Genomic DNA, 5,541 nt, shown 5'->3' on the forward strand with positions numbered 1-5,541 from the left:
CTGCAACCATGTTATAGCACAAATCCTATCTCTCTGGGTTTCTCTTTTGATGAAGGTCAAAATCAGCCATTATCCCATACTAACTAAGCACATTCAGTCCACATTGGGCTAGTTTTTTGTGTTAGAGAAAGAGGGTTCTAAAGGTTTCCAATAATAATAATAATAATAATAATAATAATAATAATAATAATAATAATAATAATAATAAATTATTTATACCCCGCCCATCTGGCTGAGTTTCCTCAGCCACTCTGGGCGGCTCCCAATTGAGTGTTAAAAACAATAGAGCATTAAATATTAAAAACTTCCCTAAACAGGGCTGCCTTCAGATGTCTTTTAAAAATAGGATAGCTGCTTATTTCCTTCCTGGTGGGAGGGCATTCCACAGGGCGGGCGCCACTACTGAGAAGGCCCTCTGCCTGGTTCCCTGTAACCTCCCTTCTCACAATGAGAAAACTCGCAATGAGGGAAAATTAATAAATTTTACTGATTAAATTTGTATACCATCCTTCATCCACAGATCACAGGGCCCTTCACAACATAAAAATTCTTCTGTATTTCATCAAACATCAGGATTGCCTCAAGTCTGCTGATACCAACCTCTTGGGGGTGGTGGCTACTTTTAGAAAGGGCACTTGCAGAACTGAGTCTGGAATAGAATATAGAAAGGTTCCAATGATGTCAAAATGTATTTTAAAAGTGGCATTTGAAGTTAACAGAATCTCTGTATTCCATCTTAGAGCTAGTGTGTAGTCACACTGAAATCAGCTCTTTTGTAGTTGTTGTTTTTTGGCAGAATGTACAGACCTTAGTTTACAATCCTTTTTCTCAAGCACTTTGAAGGATTTTTCTCTCGGTAATCTCACTGGCATTTTCCCTTTCCTTGGCATTTGGTATGTAGATGGGCTTAGCAGCAGTGACCTGGATTTGTGCTGCTTTTTACATCTTAATTGCTAAAGTAATACTAAATTGGAGTATAATAGCTTTTCAGTTAAGAGGCTAGTTAAAAGAGATGTCAAGCGGTGGTTTGACAGGTGGAAGTATTGCTAAAATGTGGAAAGAACTGAGAGACGCTGGGATTTCTGTATTGTTTAAACTGCATTCCATGCTCTCCCTCTCCCTCTCCCCCAATATGTGGTGAATGGAATATATATGATTTCTGAATCAGGGCCATCCTCTTAAACACACATATTTGTAAAAGTAAGCTTAGAATTTGCCACTTTCCCCATAGAAAGCCGTTACAGTACTTGGGGCTCTGATCAAGATCAGGTTTCTACCATGTGGGGCAAGGGGGTTTACTTTTCCTGCCCACAATGTTTCCCTGATGAAAAGAAACCCCACCTCCTCTTTGGTTCTGTAGCTGCTATCTGTAGTAAACAACACATTCCAGGCAACACCCTGGGAGCCAGTGTGGTGTAGTGGTTAAGAGTGGTGGACTCGTAATCTGGTGAACCGGGTTCGCGTCTCCGCTCCTCCACATGCAGCTGCTGGGTGACCTTGGGCTAGTCACACTTCTCTCTGAAGTCTGTCATCCCCACTCAGCTCACAGAGTGTTTGTTGTGGGGGAAGAAGGGAAAGGAGAATGTTAGCCACTTTGAGACTCCTTCAGGTAGTGATAAAGCGGGATATCAAATCCAAACTCTTCTTCTTCTATTCAGATGTTGCCTTAATAGGAAAATGGTATCCTTGGGAAGTGTCCCTCAATAATGGCCTACGATGACTCATCCACACTTCTGCTTTCCCCATTGTGTCCCCCCCCCCCCCCGGGGAAAACCTGTAGTTTTACTGCTGAATCGAAGCAAACGTCAATCAGGTTTGCTTTGATTTAGCTCTAAAGAGTGGGTTTTCTGGGGAAAAGCAACAGGGCACGAAGGCCTGGAACACATGGAAAACTGCTCAGACCCATGCTTTCTAGGTGAAGGACAAGGGGACTGTGGAAGAGCTCCTACTGAAACAAGTTGGATGTTTCACTATAAGGACATTCTATTGTAATTTTACAAGTACATTCACAGTGCCATTTTGAGGCCTTTCCTTTTCCTCCTCCTCCTAATAGACAGAACACAAAAGGAAAAGGGAATGAGGGAGGGGAGAGGAAAGCATGCAGTGGAGCCAAGTGTTCTGGGGGAGCTGTTTGCAGCTGTCCCTTCCTTGGCCGAGAGATGTGGCCTGGTTAGTCTTTCCTTGCCTGGAGCCAGAGCAGAATTCCCTTAGCTCTGGTGTCCCAGGACAACTGGCAGTTGGAGCAGAGCATGCTTTATGGCAGGGAGAGGGGAAGCAAGCTCCCTTGGAGCTTGGCCATCAGCAACATCCTGCCAAATAGTAAGTAGGATTTTATGACCATCCAATGCAGATTGTGGAAGAATGAGCGTCGAGATGGTCCTCGAGACACAGGCCCTTACACCTGATTTGTTACATTTATCCTGAGTGGCCTGCACAGTTAGCCTAGTTTTGTCAAGAACACTATGGAAGGGCAAACTCACTCTTCTCTGGTCACAGGTTGCGTTCAAGTCCCCCCTGCAAACAACGAAGAATTTGCAAGGTGAACTCTTTGCTGTTCTTTTCATTTTTGTGTATACCACACAGGCCAAGCTTTGTAATGCCCAGGGAACATTTATTTCTGATGAGCCAATGCAGGAAAATGCTTTTTAAAGGTCGTTTAAAACATGCACACACACACACACACACACACACATCCACAAACCTCAAAAGAAGTGTATGTTCAGGAATAAAGTGCATGTTAACATGCTGCAGAATCAGTCTTGAAAAAACAAACACTTTTGTGCACTCTATTAAATATTTAAAAATAACGGAAAACTTGCAAAAAGTTGGTGGTAGTTTTCCTGAGGATTTAAAGTACACAAGCATCAAAGGCTGCTTCTTTTTAAAAAAGGGCTCTCAGGATTTGAGCCCAAGGAAATGGTGCGATCTGTGAGAAAGCTAAAGCTTAGGCAGGCAGAGCTCATTGATATACTTATATATTCTCTTTAACTCACCTCCATCCCATGTGACTGTAGGCTGAGTTGGCAGCAGGACTAAAATGAGGCTCTTACCAGTCACATGGACTTTCCTGTCATTCCTTATGAAATATTGCATTTCAATGCATTCCCCCCCCCCCCCCCCGCTTAGATTCAGATTGTAAAAAGGAATAACCTAGCTGTGATTTACACTGGTAATGTACCGTATACACAGCTTTGCAGTAAGTATATACAGTAATGGGACTATTTATGGGGAAGGAGTGTAGCTCAGTGGTACAGCATCTGCCTTTCATGCAAAAGGTCCTGGGTTCAACCCCCAGCATCTCCAAGTAAGACTAAGAAGGTCTGTACGAAATCCTAGAGAACTGCTGCCAGTCCGTGTAGACAATACTGAGCTAGATGAGCCAGTGGCCTGACACAGTATAATGAACCCTCCTACATTTCTGTGTTCCACAGCTGATAGCACAGCAATGCACACATACCAGCCACTGTTCTTCATGGAGGAGGGATAGGGAAGGATCATAAACATGAGTAACTGCGGAATGGACAGCAGCAGTCCATATATATGCTTTAAATTGTGTGCCTGCTCCGTCCTTTGTCTGAGTCCTGTTTCTTGGGGCTGGTGGAGAAATTGTGGTTTGGTGACTGTTGTGTATTCAGTGGTCTGTGTTTGCCTGAGCTTGAGTTTGGACTGAGGATTCTGAGCCCCTGTGTTCTGATTCGATACGTGATACCCAATGACAGAACATTTCAGGATTTGGGCCTCTGCCATTGGCCCTTAAACACTGAGTCATGATTCGCAGCTTGGAAGTTGAGACAGCCAATCATGTTGGGAGTGGGAGTGGCCCAGGCCTTCAGAAATGTGTATTAGCAGTTGCTTTGCCCCTGTTGTCCAGTTCTGTTAGTTCAATAAAGATTCTTGCTGTTATCACTGTGTCTTGCCTCGTGGGAACCCACCTAGACTTCAGTGACTACTGAGCTTCACCCATGCACTGCTACTGGTCAAAGCCTCCAAACCTCTTCATTGAGTTCTCTTGACTACCATAAGGGGTGAGGGATGACAATGTAAAAATCAAGATGTATTGGTTCTTAATGCATTTTTGTTTGTTTGTTCTCAAGATGATGGTTTGATATTCAGTGTGCCCTGAATAAAAAGCTGCAGCTCTGCTTGGTAGTTTGCTATGTTCTTTCCATACAAAAGCATGGATTAAAATAATTAGGTACACTTTGATACTAATGACAAATAATGGATCCAATGAATATTTCCTCCATTTATGCTGAATCAATTAATTGAATAAATGTCTCTATTATTAAATCAGTTTCTAGATCACATATAAATTATTCACTAATTCTTCATCTGTCACTGAACAATATGGTACTGAATAATTTATACTGCATGCAGCCCGTTGATTCAGAATAACTCTAAAAAAGAAATACAGATCAGATCTAAGAGGTTGCCCCCTTTCACTCCCAATCCTTCACCAAGGGAGTAGTTAACAATACAACCCTATGCATTTCTACTCAGGAGTTAGCTCAGCTGAATTCAATAGAGCTTACTGCCCAGTAGTAAGTGGTAGAGGATTGCAGTGCAAGACAGGTGTACTGTAGATAACAAAAGTAGACTGATGGGTGTCATTGCAGATAACTTGAAAATATAAATACAGCATAATGAGCATGTGCATAATGAGCTTGGTACTGTGCAAAGCTGGCTGTTCTACACTTATATGTGAAGGTGTGATAAGAAAAGGAAATCCACTGCAGTCCACTTGGAACAATGGTAGTGAAATAGTGTATTAATCCAGAATGTGGCAGCTAGACTGGTGATTGGGAGTGGCTGCCGAGACCACATAACACCGGTCTTAAAAGAGTTACATTGGCTCCCAGTACATTTCCAAGCACAATTAAAAGTGTTAATGCTGACCTTTAAAGCCCTAAACAGCCTCTGTTCCTGTATACCTGAAGGAGCGTCTCCACTCCCATTGTTCAGTTCGGACACTGAGGTCCAGCTCTGAGGGCCTGCTGGCGGTTCCCTCATTGCAAGAAGTGAAGTTACAGGGAACCAGGCAGAGGGCCTTCTCTCAGTAGTGACTTCTGCCCTATGGAATGCCCTCCCATCAGATGTCAAAGAAATAAACAACTATCTGATGTTTAGAAGACATCTGAAGGCAGCCCTGTTAAGGGAAGTTTTTGATGACTGATGTTTTAATGTATTTTTAATCTTTTGTTGGAAGCCACCCAGAGTGCCTGGGGAATAAATAATAAGTTGTTGTTGTTGTTGTTGTTGTTGTTGTTGTTGTTGTTGTTGTTGTTAAAAATGGCCAGAAAAACATGGAAAGGAACCAGGATCTGTGCAGGAAAGACAAGTGTGTTATTTATTTTGCCTATTCATATCCCAGGCTTTCAAAAAGTTCCATATATCCACAACTTTCTAAAACAACAAAATAACAACTCAGTAAAAAGTATGCAAACACAAAACCCTGCAACAGAATATTCAAAAAAATAAAAACAATGAGGGTGTGTGGGGGGGGACCGTGATGGGCAAAACTCACCTGTGAAAGGCCACAAT

At 42.5% G+C, this 5,541-nt stretch overlaps 1 non-coding gene across 1 annotated transcript; it reads left to right on the forward strand.

Annotated features, from left to right (window-relative positions):
- The first annotated feature begins 3,232 nt into the window (after positions 1 to 3,232).
- On the forward strand, positions 3,233 to 3,303 carry TRNAE-UUC. The gene has a single exon. It is a non-coding gene; the product is annotated as a tRNA-Glu (tRNA).
- The last annotated feature ends 2,238 nt before the right edge of the window (positions 3,304 to 5,541 follow it).

Source organism: Lacerta agilis, chromosome 2 (assembly GCF_009819535.1).
Source record: "Lacerta agilis isolate rLacAgi1 chromosome 2, rLacAgi1.pri, whole genome shotgun sequence".
NCBI classification, from domain to species: domain Eukaryota; kingdom Metazoa; phylum Chordata; class Lepidosauria; order Squamata; family Lacertidae; genus Lacerta; species Lacerta agilis.